Genomic DNA, 19249 nt, shown 5'->3' with positions numbered 1-19249 from the left:
TTCTGACAAAAGATGTGTGTGGACATCCCCTCCCCCCCCACCACATATTTCCCCACACACAAGCAATTCTCTGCAGCATCATCTGGGTGTCCTACAATTTAATTCTATCATCATCTACCTGGAGACAGCATCACATCCTACAGGTTAAGGGCTCGGTCCCACTAGACTGCTCCTACCTTACTTTAGATGCCAATCACAAGCCCAGGTCATCCCCTATATTTCTGATCCATCTACTATAAATCAGAGGTTACTATGACTCCCTGTTTGGGTTTCATTAATTTGCAGGAGTGGCTCACAGGAACCAGGAAGAGTTTACTTAGTGTTTACCAGTTTATTACAAAAGGATATGATGAAGGCTGCAGGTGAACATTGAGATGGGAGAGATGCACACATGGGCCAAGGTGTGTGGGAAGGACACTGAGCTTCCACACCCTCTGGCCTGCCACTCTCCCAGCACTTTCTAGTGTTCACCAACTTGGAAGCTCTCCAAACTCCATGCTTTTGAGATTTTTATGGGGGCTTCATTGTGTAGGTGTGATTGATCATTAACTCCATTTCCAGCCCTTCTCCCCTCTGGAGAATGGGGATTGGGACTGAAAATTCCAAGCTTCTAATCATAGCTTGGTCTTTCTGGTGACTGGCCTCTATTCAAGGACCCACTTAAAGTCACCTCAGTAGAACAAAAAACACTGCTGTCACCCAGAAAATTCCCAGGGGATTTAGGAGCCCTGTGTCAGGGAGCTGGGGTCAGAGATCAAATATTAGAAGAAAAGACACTCTTAATACTCTAAGCACTTAGGAGATTGCAAGGGCTTGGGGAGCCCTGTGCCAGAAACTGGCAATATATAAATTTTCTATTATCTCACAGATGGTTTCTCTGTGTAGGGGAAAAGCTTATGAGGTTTCCTGGTGATAGGGGATGTTTACATGTTCTCTGTCTTAACTTGTCTTGCCATGGGTTGGATGGTTTGGTCTGAATGGCATTCATTACAGGAAAACTAGTTTCATTTGATCTTGTGGTGAACAGTGGGATCCACTGCTGTCTATTGGTGACTTGACATTGCCACCTGTCACTGAAGGTCTTTTCCCAACTCCAGGCCTTGGCCAGTCCGGTGATCCTCACAGTCTCTCTCCAGACCCTCACTGGGGTACGGGGAACTTTCTGTGCACACCATGTGCCAGACCATGGGGAGCAAAGAGCACTGCCTGTCCTCCTTTGCCCAGCCCCTCACCAGAGATTGACAGAATCCCCCGAATAGATGCCTCATTCCGGGATTCCAAATGGGGAGTGGGTCAAAAACTACTCTGATTTTGGCCTTTTATTCAAACCTGTGTAATAATCCTCTGCCCTGTTTGTCAAAGTCAGTTCATGGGTCAGATAAGTTACTTCCCCTCCCCTCCCCAACCATGCCTAACCATGATCTCCAGGTGCTGACTGGAGCAGACTTTCTCCTTCATCTTCTTGTCTATAAGGCTTTGCTTATACCACTAAGCCTCATTGCTCAACTTTAATGACAGAGAGGAAAAATCTCTCCATGAGAACGAAACTACATGGCTCTTAATATGAGGGCTACAAGTCAATTAGGAACTAGAGTTAGCTATGAATGCAAATACATTCATTTAATCTCAGATGTTGATTCATAGCAGTGTATTATCATTATTATTATCGGCGTGTAGGAAGTGCTTAGTTCTTCCTCAGTGCCCCTCTACCTTTCTTGTGGATTACATTGCCCACCAGATTCAGGAGTTTGTAGCAGCTTTGCCTGTTAAAAGGCAGTCGGAAGACAGTCCACCTGCCATTTGCCTACCATGCAGGCAATGAGCATCTTACCATATGGGCTCTTCAACACCCACCCACATGGCCCAAGACACAAGCAGCAGACACTCTGGCAACTGTGGGCCAGGCACCACTGGAGCGGCTGCTTTGCTTGGGAATAACACATTAAAAAATTTCTTCTTAATTATGTTTTTATTCCCCAGAAACAAAATTAAATTTTTCTTTCCATTGTCTATTAACTGACCCAGAATCTCTCTCCCTTGCTCTCTGATTGTCCATTCTACACATAGCCTACAAATGACCATGAAGGTTATGTCAGTGGCAGAGGTGTAATTAACACTCTAAACCAGCAGTGCTAACCTTACATAGATTGAGTTAAAAAACTTGTCTAGATGTGAGAGCAGAGGCTGCCACTAAGACCTCTCCTAACTATGTGCTAAGGCCTCAAACATCACACTTTGGCATTTATTTGTTTGAATTAAGACATGGATTTTGTATCTTTTATATCAATGGATTTATCAGGCCATATAGGAACTCAAGGGGTGAATCCTACTTTTAGCCAGCACTCCAGGAAGTTAATATGATCAACATCAACTACAATTCTTTCTTGATGACTGTGTATTATTTAAAAACAATTTATTCACTTGCTTTCTCTTTAAGGTTAAATGATCTCAAATGAGCCTAGTTAAGGAGAATTCATGTGTATTTCTTGAAGCGGTGGCCAGAAAGATCCAACAAAGTGCTTTAGCATTTTTGAGCTCATTTCCCTGACTTCATTGTATTTGAAGTTTTGCCAAAATAAAAAATTAAGGCCTGTACCTTGGAGCAGAACTCTAGAACTGGAGCATGACTCATGCTCCATTTAAAAATGCTCCATGTTTTCATTTAAGACAAGAAGGCCGTTCTGGAAATCGATGTATGCCTGCCTGCACACATTAATTAAGCACAGGGGTGGGAGTGCATGGGCAGCACAGTTGGAACTTGCTCCACCTCCTCCTCCCCCTGCGATCCCAGGTGAGATATGTTTTGCTGGTGTGATCCCCGCTGCTAGGATTCCTACAGCTCTCTTCAGAGACTTGCAGAAAGCTGCCTCGAGGTGCAAATTCCAAGATAAGAAAGTGAAAGTGAAGTTACTCAGTTGTGTCTGACTCTTTGCGACACCATGGACTGTAGCCTACAAGGTTCCTCCATCCATGGAATTTTCCAGGCAAGAGTACTGGAGTGGGTTGCCATTTCCTTCTCCAGGGGATCTTCCTGACCCAGGGATTGAACCCGGGTCTCCAGCATTGCAAGCAGACGATTTTACCGTCTGAGCCACCAGGAAAGCAGAAAGCTGCCTTGAGGTGCAAATTCCAAGATAGGACTTATCTAATTTCTTTTGAGTTAGTGAAGACTGTATTGAGAACTAGAGTTAGACTGTTTCTAACCTCAGGAGAGCCACTTCTGCACTGCCCGTGTTGATAGCGATCATAGATACTGACTTTCCTTGGAGAAAAGTCAATGTAGACAGCAGTGCTGGAGAAAGTGGTTTGGCTTCAACACACAAGTGCTGATGCTGCTTTCCTACCCATAAGTTTTTCTTTCATTGTGTCTAAAGTCAGCTATTCTTTCTTTCAAATGCTGGTTGTGCCTTAGCTTTTTTGGTTACGAGGATACAAGAGATGAAGGTGGTGATTGGAAAAAAGTGTCAAGCTGCAGTTCCAATAACCAAGTCTCATTTGGGGCTACTAGAAATACCTGTGGCATGCAGTGTCTTTAAAGCAGGGGTTTCTAAACTCATAATCCTAAGCCAAGTCTTGGATTTATCTTGGGGTCATCAGAAAAGAGGATTGAGCATGTGTGATTGTGTGTGTATACGTAAGGAGGGGAACTGTCCCCCTCTACTCTGCTCCAGTTCTCCTGGCTGGACTAGTAAACTGGATTCAAAGATTGACACAAGACGGATTATCAGGAGAAAAAGAAACACATTTTAATTTGTGTGCATGGAGACTTCATAGAAATAGGACTCAGAAAGTGGCCAAAGCAGACAGCTTTTTATTTTTTAAACAAACGAATTTGTAAGGAATTGATGAAATTCAATAATTGATAAAAGAAATTTATCAAGAATTTATAAAAGAAATTTAGGCTTTGAGTGCTCAATTAGTAAAGAATCTGAACAGTTTGGGGTAGTCAGTTAAAGAACAAGGTTCGTTTCTACAGGCTTCTTGACCTGAATTCCCTCTCTCTGGCAATAAGCATGTCCTTCTACCTCCAGATGCAGGGAGTGCACCTTCCACATGACAGATTTATTTCCTGCTTTCAGGGAGACAGCAATGGGGGTCAGAGTGTTCCTCTGGCATTGGCCATTTCTTAAGTAACTTTAATTCAAAATAATCACTCTACCATTGTGGCATTTTTGGGGGCACCCTGCCCTGACCCCCAACAGGATATTGTGGCAGCTCTAGTTTGGTCAAGGCTAGAGGAAGAAGGGAAGGACTGGCACAGATCTTTAAAATGATAGACATTACAAAGTGCAAAGAGCCATTTCTTTTCTTTTTTTTTAATTAACTTTTATTGGAGTATAGTTGATTTACAATGTTGTGTTAGTTTCAGGTATACAGCAAAGTGAATCAATTATACATATATCCATTCTTTTAGATTCTTTTTCATATTGGTCATTAGAGTATTGAGTAGAGTTCCCTGTGCTACACAGTAAGTCCATATTAGTTATCTATTTTATATATAGTAGTTGTATATCTCAGTCCCAATCTCCCAATTTATCCTTCCCCACTTTCCCCCTTGGTAACCATATGTTCAAAGAGCCGTTTCTTGTTTAGAGTCTCCTCACTTCCTCAAGTTTGTTATGCTCTGTCTCAGTTTCTTGTGTGTTTCTTCAGGGACTTAATGTAATTTTCTATTATTACATTTGTTATATATATTAGTTTCATTTAATTGTATGTATTAGTCTGCCCCATCTTGTTTTACCTCTGAAAGTGTATGTTCCCAGAGGGCAAGGACCTTACTTATTCATCACTGAATTTCTCACTTCTAATAGGTGCTCAGTAAAAATTTGCTGAATGAATGATGGGTTGAGTGCACTCAGTCCTTCACATACATTACGTCTCAATAACCTACAGTGTAGAATAGTTTGAACTAGAAAGTTTTTTTAATCTTTTTTTTTTTTTTTTTGTCAAAAACCTGTGGGTGAATAGTTTAAATCCAAAAGTTTAGAGGATGGCATTTGGAATATGATCCTTATATCAGTAGATATGTGGCACCTTATTGCTTTTATGAAGTCTACGTACGTTTCTCTGATAAACAAGCAAAGAGTTGAAAACTGTCTCTCAAGTTTGCATCCAGTCTATTTTAGGACTTCTCGTCTTTGCAGTCTGACCACAACTGTTTAATGTGTCTGTCATTTCACTCTTCATTGTCCTAAGTCTAGCCCAGAGCTGCTCCTCATTCTTGCCAGAATTCCAACGTTAAAGATTGTTCCAGAGCCCACATCCAAGGACCGTGTAACCCACCTCATCCTGTTACTGCTTCCTCAGTTAAAGTAGCTGGAGCTTTACAGCTTGGATATAAGGCTCAAACTTGGAAAAGAGAAGGTAGATGTGTCAAGTGTCAGAAAAACAGTGCTATTTTTGAATTATATTGGTTCATAAATTTTAATCCCTCTTCTTTGTGACTCTGTAAAACCTCTCAGAGGAAACTTCTAGGTTTTCCCTTCTGTGACTTTTACCTTTTGTTACTTACGGTTTTGTCTTTTGTAAAGTATACCTCCTTGGAAAGAGTGGGCTTCCCTGGTGGCTCAGGCAGTGAAGAATCCGCCTGCAATGCAGGAGACCCGGGTTCCATCCCTGGGTGGGAAGATCCCTTGGAGAAGGAAATGGCAACTCACTCCAGTATTCTTGCCTGGGGAATTCCATGGATGAGGAGCCTGGTGGGCTACAGTCCATGGGGTCACAAAGAGTTGGGCACAACTAGCAACTAACACATTCACACTTGCATAAAATGACAAATTTGCATCCTTGTTTTAATACTCCATGAAACAAGACTCCTTATTGGAAGGATAGTATGTGCAAAATTACCTTCTTCTTTGTAAGTTATGATGTCTAAAAGAGGGAAAGGTCTTTATCTTGCCAGTGGGGAAGAATGGGGGAGGGGATAGTTGGAGAGTTTGGGATTGATATGTACACTATTATATTTAAAACGGATAACCAAGGTCATGCTGTGTAGCACAGGGAACTCTGGTCAATGTTATGTGGCAGCCTGGATGGGAGGAGATTTGGGGGGAGAATGGATACATGTATATGTATGACTAAGTCTCTTTGCTGTCCACCTGAAACTATCACAACTTTGTTAACCAAGCTATGTGCTGTGCTGTGCTTAGTCGCTCAGTTGTGTCCAACTCTTTGTGACCCCATGGACTGTAGCCTGCCAGGCTCCTCTGTCCGTGGGGATTCACCAGGCAAGAATACTGTAGTGGGTTGCCATGCCCTTCTCCAGGGGATCTTCCCAACCCAGGGTTGAACCTAGGTCTCCTGCATTGCAGGCAGATTCTTTACCAACTGAGCCATCAGGGAAGCTCAAGAATGCTGGAGTGGGTAGCCTATCCCTTCTTCAGGGAACTTCCTGACCCAAGAATCGAACTAGGGTCTCCTACATTCCAGGAGGATTCTTCACCTGGTAGCTAAGCTACCAGGGAAGCCCAAATCAGGTTAAAATCCAATATAAAATAGTTAAAAAAATAAAAAGAATGAGTGAGTCTCAGATTTCAACAGTGTTTGCAATGGTTCACAATTCAACAAGTGATGAGGTTAAAAGATGGAAAGAAATAATAAACAGTGTAGATTAATACTGTTAATTTAAAAGAGATTAGAAATAGAAAATTTACGTACTTGCAAGCTTTAATTTTGTTTCCTTTCTTTGGTCTTAATTATTGTCTTTCTGAAATTCAGATTTTAATTTATATGGTGTCCATTAAGTAGTAACATGTTCCATAAGAAAAGAAAAATAATACAATACCAAAAACAGGATCTCCTATATTACAAATGAAACATCCATACACATATCCCCACACTTGCTGGTGGTGGGGTAACTCAGGAAAATTCTTTGGGTAATTTTACATAAAATGGCAAGAGTTGCTTGAAGAGTTTTGACCCAGTAATCCCACTTTTCATTCCAGCATTCATAATCTATTTGGGAAAAAATAAAGATGTCCAACAGCTGGAGAATATAAATTAGATATGTCATATCAGTTATATCTACTGGAAGGAATAGCTAGAATTATTAAATTATATATATAGTTATATTACTTATATACTTATTGATGAAGATCAGGCATGTAGAAAGACTTTATTAATATAAGTGAGGAAGCAAAAAGACAAAGTTATATCACTGTGATTTCACCTATGGAAAAATAGATACAATTTGGAAGGAAATACTTGTCTTAGGAAGGTGGAATTAAATAAGATTTGTTTTTTTAGTGTTTTCTCTCCTTGTAATAAAACAAAAAAAATATTTTTTAAAATATTCTAGGTGATGTGATTTCTAGGTAATGACTACACATTGAAATAAAATTGGCAAAAACTTTAAAGACGTGAAATGAAACAAGTGCACACTGGTTACACAAAATATTCTATTGTTCAACTTATTCTTCCAATGCATATATTTAGAACCCAGTTTTTTCTTTTTTACTCTTACAGTGTATCTTCACTTTTTTCAAAAGTTATTAAATATTTGAAATTATGTTTGGTACTGTTCAAGATGTATCTAACAACATGGAAGGAAAATAAGGCCCAGATTACACAGCTAGTAAAGGATGCTGCACCTAGAAGAATAGCATTTACCCCTCATAGGCTAACTCCAGAGAGAGAAATTAAATAGGGACACTGGCCAGTATCACTCCTGGAGCTGCCGTTGGGACAAAGCACTAAGGCAGAGGTCAAAACTCAGGGAAACCAGGTGAAGACATGCTGATTGACCAGGGAGAAGACAAGCAGCAAATAAACCAGTGAGTGGGTCTGGGACTGAAGCTGTGTTAGTCAGGGATCTTGTTTATAAGGGACAAAAAACATAATTCAAAGTGTGTTACACACAAGGAGACTGTCTTATGTAACTAAGAAGTAATAACTTCTAGAAGCTAAAATGACTTCATCAGAATCCCCCACGCCCCTTTCTCTCTCTCTGTCTCTATTTCATTGTCCATCTTTCAGATCAGCTTCTTCTTTGTATGTTGGCCTTCCTCCTTCCTACTTCTGTTGGCCTTTCTCAGCAGTCAGGCTTTGCTACTGACTGTCCCAGGTATATATCATCTGTCTTTGCTGAAGAATGAGAATAAGGTGGGGGGGAGGGGGAGGGGGCCCCTTTTCTGTTGTTTTACATGTGCAAATGGTGGCTAGGGTTTCGTACATGTGGTGGCCGTGAATTGTACTTTGAAGTGGTGAGCATGCTGTGCTTAGGATGCTGACTACCATTATGGCTGACAAAGTCATAGCACCTTTCTGTCCCTGATTAAAATACTGGTATTAAGAATCGTATCGTTAGTGAAAGTTAGCCTCAAAGTAATAGACTATTATTGCCAAAACTCCCATTAGAAGTGGTTGTCTTTTTCAGAAGTCCTGCCTGCTAATCATGGCCCTCCATAATTACAAAATCAGGCAATAATACAGAGTTCATGCTTGGGAAGACAAGCTATTCTTTTCTCAATGTCTTCCCTTTTATTTTGAACCCCCTGATTTTCTAAAATCTTCAGTTTTCATCCCCCTTCCTGCCCCTAGAGGTTTCCATGGCAATAGCAGCTTGCCGGGTTGGGACTGGGGAAGGGAAGTAGTGTGTGTCTGGGTCATTTGTAAGCAGAGTGTTTATAAGGTGGGAACTGTCTGTACTGCATTAGTCATTTGTATCTCACCTTTAAGTAGGTCACTTGTCTCTTCTCCAGTGAGGAAGTATTTGTTCTCTTAACATTCTGGCAGGCTTGTTTATTTATTCTCTTTCTATTCCAAGACATACAGATGAGTATGTCCTAGGCTTTTGCTCCTCAGGAAGTATATGGAGTGAAAGGAAACCTTGTGGATAGAAAAGAGGAACAGGCGGGAGTAGCAAAAGTAGAAAAGAGCCAGGCAAGAGTACCAGTGTCTGTAAGAATGTTAGTAATTCTGAAATGATTCAGTGATGCAGAGTAAATTATCATGACAATGAGCATTATCCACCCCTCAGTCAGGTTCTATATGAAAGATCAACATTTGATGGACATTCTTACTAGAAGTTCTTCCCATCAGAATGTTAGTGAGCCTTGACACACTGTAAGCATGAATGATTTCTTTTTGAAAAGGCAAAATTGCAAGAGTGGCGGTCACATTTTATTCATTCTCATACCTCCTGCACCAGCTCCAGTGCACAATAAATATTTTGTAAATGACATGACCAACATGATCTAAGAATGGTTCACATTCAGTATTTTTATTAGATATATTCCAGTCATTTATTTAATTGTCCATGCAGAGCATATTTTCTAATGAAGATAATAAAAATGTTTATTGTGCAGGTATCATAAGTTAGGCAATGAGCTAGTAAGTGTTTTATGTTCATTATCTAAATAATCACAACAACCCTATGAGATAAATTACTGTTTTTCAGGTGAGGAAACCTAAGCTCGACTATATGTTTCTCTGATACTTAAAGTCTGTACTATCCCAATGCTGTTGAGTGTTAGGAGATAATTCTCCATGGCTATTTTGCATTTTCTTCTTGAAATTTCTTTGTTAAAGAAACTGGAATATTTGTCCTATAAACCCAGAGTCTGCATTTTGCTGATTATATTCCTGAAATATCTTTTAATAATTTCATCTTTCTTCTTTATTTTCTGTAAATCAGTAGTCAGATATAGAAGCTTGAGCTCAAAGTTTTGGGCAGACCTACTAAAATAGGTGTTATTGTCTTCTTCCTTATGCCATAAGACATGTAATATGATTATTACTCTCTATAATTTTACCAGCCATTCATATTGAATATCTGGTTCAACTAGATTTTTAGAGATTGCAGGATGGTATTTTTCTATTATATTGATTATATGTATGCATATATAGGGAGAATATGTGTGTGTTTATAAACCTCTTTACTTACTAGCTATGATAATTATATAAAGAATATTCTCATCCATTATTTGGTTGCTACTTCACAGTATACTTTGCTCAGGATGAATGTTTATCTTTCACTTACACATTTTCAGAATAGTAAGCTGGTTCCCAAGCATCTTCCATGGATATCAGTTAATTGTCTTATTATGAGTATGGACACATAAATTTAAATATATTTGATATTTTTTAATCCATTGCAGTTCTTCTTGTTGATGATAAAATCATAACACATTATCTGTCTGAACTTCAAGTTTCTCCTGAGTCATCTGATACTACTTTCAGTAGTCTTTCGTAACTTCTTTCTTATCTTGTATGAAAAGATATCCCAGTTCATCTTTTAAAACTTCCCACCCAAACTTGGGATTGTAATCCAGAAAAAGATACCTGAAGATTCCTGAATTTTATATTGGTGACTAATTTTTAAAAATGTCTCCTGCCTGAATTCAGCTTGTGGATTGTCTGCTGCTTACTCTGGGAAAAATTTAAGAAATACAGTGAAATTTAAGAGAAGAGGGTGGATGATGAAGGTGTTTTTTGGTCCCCCCTTTTTTTAAAAAAACTCTATTGAATTTGTTACAATATTGCTTCTGTTTTATGCTTTTTTTTTTTTGGCCACAAGGCATCTGGGATCTTAGCTCTCCAAACAAAGATCAAACCTACAACCCTTGCATCGGAAGGCAAAGTCTTAACCACTGGACCACCAGGGAAGTCCCTGTCCCCCAATTTTTTATTCTGGGCATATACCCAGAAGTGGAATTACCGAGTCATATGGTAATTCTATTTTTAATTTTAAAGGAATCTTCATACAGTTTTCCACAGTGGCTGTACCATTTTATATTTCCACTAAGAATACAGATGAGTTCCAGTTTCTCCATATCCTCACCAACACTTGGCTTTTTTTGGCTGTGTCACGTGGCATGCCTGATGTTAGTTCCCCAACCAGGATGGAACCTGGGCCTCCTGAAGTGGCAGCATGGAATCCTAACCACCGGACCACCAGGGAATTCCCAACACTTGTTGTTTTGTTTTTGTTTGTTTGTTTTTGGATAGTAGCCAAAAAGTATTGACAGTGTGAGATGTTATCCTATTATCATTTTGATTTGAATTTCCCTAATGATTAGTGATGTTGAATATCTTTTCTTATTGGCCGCTTTTAATATCTTTCTTGGAGAAATGTCTGTTCAGGGCCTTTGCCTATCTTTAAATGGGATCATTTTTGTTGTTGAGTTTTAGGAGTTCTCTATATATTCTGGAAATTAATTCCTTAGCAGATATATAATTTGCAAACATTCTCTTGTTCTGTGGGTTGCCTTTCTATTCTGTTCTTAATGTCTTTTGATGCATAAAATTTTAATTTTTTAAATAAACTTATCTGTTTTTCCTTTTGCTGCCAGTGCCTTTGGTGTCATGTCCAAGAAATCATTGCCATGTCCAGTGTCATGAAGCTTTTTCTAAGAGTTTGATAGTCTTCGGTCTTACGTTTAAGTCTTTGATTCATTTTGAGTAAATTTTTGTATGTGGTGTTAGATTAAGGGACCAGCTTCATTAAGTGGCTTGTGGCTATCCAGTTTTTTCATCACCATTTGTTGTAAAGATTGTCCTTTCCCCATTTAGTAGTCTTGGCATCCTTGTCAGGAAGCATATAATCATATACATAAGAGTTTATTTCTGGGCTCTTTATTCCATAGCTCTGGAATTATATTTGCCTTTATGCTAGTACCACACTGTTTTGATTACTTTAGCCTTGTAGTAAGTTGTAAAGTCAGGAGAAAGAGGTCCTCAAGCCTTGTTTGTTTGTTTTTGATCATTTTGGCCATGAGGAGTCTCTTGAAATTCTTACGAATTTTAGGATGGCTTTTTCTATTTTTGTAAAAACAAAAGCATACAATTGAGATTTTGGTTTGTTTTTCAGTCACTAAGTTGTATCCAACTCGTGTGACCCTATGAATGGCAGCATGCCAGGCTTCCTTATTCTTCACTATCTCTTGGAGTTTGCTCAAACTCATGTCCACTGAATTGGTAGTGCTATCCAACCATCTCATTCTCTGTCACCCCCTTCTCCTCCTGCCCTCAATCTTTCCCAGCATCAGTGTCTTTTCCAGTGAGTTGGTTCTTCACCTCAGGTGGCCAAAGTATTGGAGCTTCAGCTTTAGCATCAGTCCTTCCAATGAATATTCAGAGTTGATGTCCTTTAGGATTGACTGGTTTGATCTTGCTGTCCAAGGGACTCTTTAAGAGTCTTCTCCAGCACCACAGTTTGAAAGCATCAATTCTTGCCTCTTAGCCTTCCTTTTGGTCCAACTCTCACATCCGTACATGACTATTGGAAAAGCCATAGCTTTGACTACACAGGTGTTTGTCGCCATAGTGGTATCTCTCTTAGGTGGCATAGTGATAAAGAATCTGCCTGTGATGCAAGACACCCGGGTTCAATCCCTGGGTCAGGAACATCTCTTAGAGAAGAGAATGGGAACCCACTCCAGTATTCTTGCTTAGAGAATTCCATGGACAGAGGAGCCTAGCGGGCTATAGGCCCTGGGGTCACAAAGAGTTGGACACGACTGAGCAACTAACATACTGCTTTTTAAACGCTGTCTAGCTTTGTCATAGCTTTTCTTCCAAGAAGCAAGCATCTTTTAATTTCATGGCTGCAGTCACCATCTGTAGTGATTTTCGAGCCCAAGAATATAAAATCTGTCACTATTTCCACTTTTTCCCCCAATTATTTGCCATGAAGTGATGGGACCAGATGCCATGATCTTAATTTTTTTAATATTGAGTTTCAAGCCAGCTTTTTCACCCTCATCAAGAGGCTCTGTATTTCCTCTTCACTTTCTGCCATTAAAGTGGTATATCATCTGCATATTTGAAGTTGTTTATTTTCCTGGCAGTATCGATTCTAGCTTGTGATTCATCCAGACCACCATTTCACTTGATGAGATTTTGATAGGGATTGTATTGAACCTAAAGATTGCTTTGGTTGTTATTTCATTTACTTTTTGGTTGTACTGAGTCTTCGTTGCTACATGCTGGTTTTCTCTAGTTTTGGTGAGCGGGGACTACTCTTCCTTGTGTTGCATAGGCTTCTCGGAGCACAGGTTCTAGGCAGTTGGACTTCAGGAGTTGCAGCACACGGGGTCAGTAGTTGTGGTCTGCAGGCTGTATGGCATATGGGTTTCAATGGTTGTGTTGAACAGGCTTTAGTTGCCCATGTCATATGGAATCATACCAGACCAGGGATTGAACTCATGTCCCTTGCATTGGCAGGCAGATGCTTATCCACTGTACTACCATGGATGTCCCTGCTTTGCCTATTACTGACATCTTAACAATGTTAAGTCTTCCAATACCTGGATATGTGACACATTTTCATTTATTTTTGTCTTGTTTAATTTATTTCAGAAACATTTTGTAGTTTCCATTGTTCAAATTTTTAATGTCTTTGGCTGAGTTAGTTCCCAAGTATTTTGTTCTTTTTGATGCTTTGATAGTGGAATTATTATGTTGTTTCATTTTCAGATTCTTTCATTCTTAGTGTATAGAAATGCAACTGACTTATGTGTTGGCTTTATTTTCTGCTACTTTGCTGAATTCATTTACTAGTTCTTAGAATTTTTTTGTGAAATCCTTAGGGTTTTGTTTAACATATAAGATCATATCATCTGTGAACAGAGGTCATTTTACTTCTTATTTTCCAATTTGAATGCCTCTCTATTTTTTGCCTAATTTCTCTGCCTAGAACGTCTAGTACTATGTTTAATACAAGTGGCTGAAGTAGGACTTAAAGTTTTACTGATATTAGAGGAAAAGCTTTCATTCTTTTCCCATTGAGTATGATGCTTGTTGTGGGTTCTTCAAATATGTTTTTAGAAAAGTCTTTATTGGAGTATAGTTGCTTTGCAATATTATGTTTCTATTGTACAGTTATACATAAGCTGTATATATACATACATCCCCTCTCTTTTGGATTTCCTTCCCATTTAGGCCACCATAGAGCACTGAATATGGTTCCCTGAGCTATACAGTAGGCTCTTGTTAGTTATATATTTTATGCACCCTGTCAACAGCGCAAGTATATCAGTGCCAATCTCCCAATTCATCCAACCCCTTCTTTCCCCGCTTGGTGTCCATACATTTGTTCTCTACCTCTGTGTCTCTAATTCTGTTTTGCAAATAAGATCATCTATACTATTTTTTTAGATTCCACAGGTATGCATTAATATATGATATTTGTTTTTCTCTTCCTAACTTTCTTCACTCTGTATGACAGTCTCTCGGTTCATTCACATCTCTTCAAATGACCCAATTTTGTGGTTTTTTTTTTTATGACTGAATAATGTTTCATTGCATACATACACCACATATTCTTTATCCATTCATCTCTTGATGGCCATTTAGGTTGCTTCTATTTTCTGACTATTGTAAATAGTGCTGTAGTGAACACTGGGGCACATGTGTCTTTTTGAATAATGATTTTCTCTGGATATCTACCAAAGAGTAGAATTGCTGGGTCATATGGTAGTTCTATTTTTAGTTTCTTAAGGAACCTCCATACTATTCTCCTATCTCTAAAAATTTTCCATAGTTTGTTGTGATCCACACAGTCAAAGGCTTTGGCATAATCAATAAAACAGAAGTAGATGTTTTTCTGGAACTCTCTTGTTTTTTCGATGATCCAGTGGATGTTGAGAATTTGATCTCTGGTTCCTCTGCCTTTTCTAAATCCAGCTTGAACATCCGGAAGTTCACGGTTCATGTATTGTTGAGGCCTGGCTTTGAGAATTGTGAGCATTATTTTGCTAGCGTGTGAGATGAGTGCAATTGTATGATACTTTGAGCATTCTTTGGCATTGCCTTTCTTTGGAATTGGAATGAAAACTAATGCTTTACAGTCCTGTGGCCACTGCTGAGTTTTCCAAATTTGCTGGCATATCGAGTGCAGCACTTTCAAAGCATCATCTTTTAGGATTTAAAGTAGCTCAACTGGCATTCCATCACCTCCACTAGCTTTGTTCATAATGATGCTTCAAGGCCCACTTGACTTCACATTTTAGGATGTCTGGCTCTAGGTGAGTGATCATACCATCGTGATTATCTGGGTCGTGAAGATCTTTTTTGTACAGTCCTTCTGTGTATTCTTGCCACCTCTTCTTAATATCTTCCACTTCTTTTAGGTCCATACCATTCCTGTCCTTTATTGTGCCCATCTTTGCATGAAATTTGGAAAACTCAGCAGTGGCCACAGGACTGGAAAAGGTCAGTTTTCATCCCAATCCCAAAGAAAGACAATGCCAAAGAATGCTCAAACTACCGTACAATTGCACTCATCTCACACGCTAGTTAAGTAATGCTCAAAATTCTCCAAGCCAGGCTTCAGCAATACATGAACTGTGAACTTCCAGATGTTCAAGCTGGTTTTCAAAAAGGCAGAGGAACCAGAGATCAAATTGTCAACATCTGCTGGATCATTGAAAAAGCAAGAGAGTTCCAGAAAAACATCTATTTCTGCTTTATGGACTATGCCAAAGCCTTTGACTGTGTGGATCACAATAAACTGTGGAAAATTCTGAAAGAGATGGGAATGCCAGACCACCTGACCTGCCTCTTGAGAAATCTGTATCCAGGTCAGGAAGCAACAGTTAGAACTGGACATGGAACAACAGACTGGTTCCAAATAGGAAAAAGAGTATGTCAAGGCTGTATATTGTCACCCTGCTTATTTAACTTATATGCAGAGTACATCATGAGAAACGCTAGGGTGGAAGAAACACAAGCTGGAATCAAGATTGCTGGGAGAAATATCAATAACCTCAGATATGCAGAGGACACCACCCTTATGGCAGAAAGTGAAGAAAAACGAAAAAGCCTCTTGATGAAAGTGAAAGAAGAGAGTGAAAATGTTGGCTTAAAACTCAACATTCAGAAAACTAAGATCATGCCATCTGGTCTTATCACTTCATGACAGATGGGGAAACAGTGGAAACAGTGACAGACTTTATATTCTTGGGCTCCCAAATCACTGCACATGGTGACTGAAGCCAAGAAATTAAAAGACACTTGTTCCTTGGAAGAAAAGTTATGACCAACCTAGACAGCTTATTAAAAAGCAGAGACATTACTTTGCTGGCAAAGGTCCATCTAGTCAAGGCTATGGTTTTTCCAGTAGTCATGTATGGATGTGAGAGTTGGACTGTGAAGAAAGCGGAGAGCCAAAGAATTGATGCTTTTGAATTGTGGTGTTGGAGAAGACTCTTGAGAGTCCCTTGGACTGCAAAGAGATCCAACCAGTCCATCCTAAAAGAAATCAGTTCTGAATATTCATTGGAAGGACTGATGCTGAAGCTGAAACTCCAATACTTTGGTCAAGGTTTATTGGCCAAAGTATTCTTTGATGTGAAGATCTCACTCATTTAAAAAGACCCTGATGCTGGGAAAGATTGAAGACAGGAGGAGTAGGGGTTGACAGAGGATGAGATGGTTGGATGACATCACTGACTCAATGGACATGAATTTAAGTAAACTCCGGGAGTTGGTGATGGACAGGGAGACCTGGCGTGCTGCAGTCCATGGGGTCACAAAGAGTCCAACATGACTGAGCAACTGAACTGAAGTGATACTATTCTCCATAGTGGCTATATCAATTTATATGCCAACCGACAGTGTAAGGGATTCCCTTTTCTCCACACCATCTCCAGCATTTGTTTGAGGACTTTTTGATGATGGTCATTGTGACCGATGTGAGGTGATACCTCATTGTAGTTTTTATTTGCATTTCTGTAATAATGAATGATGTTGAGCATCTTTTCATGTGTTTGTTGACCATCTGTCTCCTGCTGAGAAATACCTTTTAGGTCTTCTGCCCATTTTTTGGGACTTCCCTTGTGGCCAATTTTTTTTTTTATTGGATTTTTGTTTTAATTGAGCTGCATGGACAGTTTGCTTGTTTTGAAGATTAATCCTTTGTCAGTTGCTTCATATCCAGATATTTTCTTCCATTCCAAGGGTTGTCTTTTCATCTTTTTTATGGTTTTCTTTGCTGTGCAAAAGCTTTTATGTTTAATTAAACTTAAATTTAGGTCCCATTTGTTAAGTTTTATTTTTATTTTCATTATTGTTGGAGGTGGCTCAGAAGAGAGGAAAACATAGGCAGGATATTGACATAAATTATAGCAGGATCTAAGAGTTTAATACTGTCTGGACTTACATTCAGGTCTTTAATCCATGTTGAGTTTATTTTTGTGTATGATGGTAGGAAGTGTTCTAAGTTTGCTCTTTTGCACATAGGTGTCCAGTTTTCCCAGAACCACTTACTGAAGAGACTATCTTCTCCACTGTATATTCTTGCCTCCTTTGACAAAGATAAGGAGCCCAAAGGTAGGTGGGTTTATCTCTGGGCTTTTTCTCTTGTTCGACTGATCTATAATTCTGTTTTTATGGAAGAACCATACTGTCTTGATTACTGTAGCATTGTAGAGTAATCTGAAGTCAGGAAGATTGCTTCTCCCAGCTCCATTTTTCTTTCTCAAGATGGCTTTGGGTATTCAGGCCCTTTTGTGTTTCCATACAAATTATAAAATTCTCTATTCTAGCTCTGTGAAAAATGCCGTTGGTAATTTGGTAGGGATTGCAGTGATTCTGTATATTGCTTTAGGTAGTACCGTCATTTTCACAATATTGATTCTTCTAATCTAAGAACATGAGTATATCTCGCCATCTCTGCCTTCTTTGATTTCTTTTATTGGTATCTTATAGTTTTCTGCATATAAGTCTTTTGCCTCCTTATGTAGATTTATTCCTAAGTATTTTATTGTTTTTGTTGCAGTGATAAATGGGATTATTCACTTCATTTCTCTTTCTGACCTTTTGTTGTTAGTCAAATATGGTTTTTCCTATGTTGAGGTTGTTTCTATTCCTAATTTTTTTTAGTGTTTTAAAAAGTTATTTATTTTTGGCCACACCACATGGTGTTCAGGAACTTAGTTCCCTGACTAGGGATCAAACCTATGCTTCCTGCAGTAGAAGTGCAAAGTCGTAACCATTGGACTGCCAAGAAAATCCTTGAATTTTTTTTTTAAATATAATTTATATTTTTTTATTGGAGTATAGTTGATTTACAGTGTTGTGTTCATTTCAAGTATACAGCAGTGATTCAGTTATACATACATATTTATCCATTCTTTTTCAGATTATTTTCCCATATAGATCAATACAGAATATTGAGTAGAGTTCCTAGTGCTATACAATAGGTCCATGTTGATTTTTTGTTTTATATATAGTACTGTGTATCTGTTAATCCCAACTTTTTAATTTATTCCTCTCCCCAGTCTTTCCACTTTGGTAACCATAAGTTTGTTTTCAAAGTCTCTGAGTTTTTTTTCTGTTTTGTAAATTAAGATCATTTGTAGCTTTTTTTTTTTTTTTTTAGATTCCGTGTGTAAGTAATATCATATGATATTTTTCTTTCTCTGTTCAACTTTCTTCACTTAGTATGGTAATCTCTAGATCTGTCCATTTTGCTGCAGATGACATTATTTTATTCTTTTTTATGGCTTAGTAATATTCCACTGTACTTCTTTATCCATTCATCAGTTGGTGAATATTTAAGTTGCCTCCATGTCTTAGCTATTGTAAATAGTGGTGCTGTGAAAATTGGAGTGCATGTATTTTTTCAGATCGTGGTTTTCTCCAGATACATGCCCAGGAATACAATTGTTGGATCATATTGTAGCTCTATTTGTAGTTTTTTTAAAGGAAACTCCATACTGTTCTCCATAGTGGCTGTACCAACAATTTACATTCCTACCAACAATGTAGGAGGGTTCCCTTCTCTCCATACTCTCTCCAGCATTTGTTTGTAGATTTTTTGATGATAGCCATTTTGACTGGTGTGAGGTGATACCTCATCGTAGTTTTGATTTGCATTTTGCTGAAAATTAGTGATTTTGAGCATCTTTTCATGTGTTTTTTGGCCATCCATATGTCTTCTTTGGAGAAATGTCTAGTTAGGTCTTCTGCCCCTTTGTTGATTGGGTTGTTTGTTTTGGTGCTATTAAGCATCATGAGCAGTAGTTTTTTCATCTACTCTGTTAATGTGGTATATTACATTGAGTTTTGTTTGCTGAAGCATTTTTGCATTCCAGGAATACATCTCACTTAATCATGGTATATTGTTGTTTAGTTGCTCAGTTGCAACCCTTATGGACTGCAGACACCCAGGCTCCTCTCTCCATAGTGTTTTGCAGGCAAGAATACCTAAGTGAGTTGCCATTTCCTCTCCAGGAGATCTTCCCTATCTCGAAATTGAACTGGCATCTCCTGCATTGGCAGGCAGATTCTTTACCACTGAGCCACC

The 19249-nt window shown here is 38.8% G+C and overlaps 1 long non-coding RNA gene across 1 annotated transcript in view; it reads left to right on the top strand.

Annotated features, from left to right (window-relative positions):
• Nucleotides 1–19249, top strand: part of LOC145537972 (uncharacterized) — a 169396-nt gene that overhangs the window by 29593 nt on the left and 120554 nt on the right. Inside the window, exon 2 of the long non-coding RNA XR_014076543.1 lies at nt 17182–17271. This is a non-coding gene — a long non-coding RNA (uncharacterized LOC145537972). The remainder of the gene's footprint in view (nt 1–17181; nt 17272–19249) is intronic.

The sequence above is a fragment of the Giraffa tippelskirchi genome, chromosome 2 (assembly GCF_054371585.1).
Source record: "Giraffa tippelskirchi isolate mGirTip1 chromosome 2, T2T-mGirTip1v1.2.pri, whole genome shotgun sequence".
Classification (NCBI taxonomy): Eukaryota; Metazoa; Chordata; class Mammalia; order Artiodactyla; family Giraffidae; genus Giraffa; species Giraffa tippelskirchi.
The sequence above is the reverse complement of the archived record's forward strand: the minus strand, read 5'-3'. Positions and strand labels throughout refer to the sequence as shown.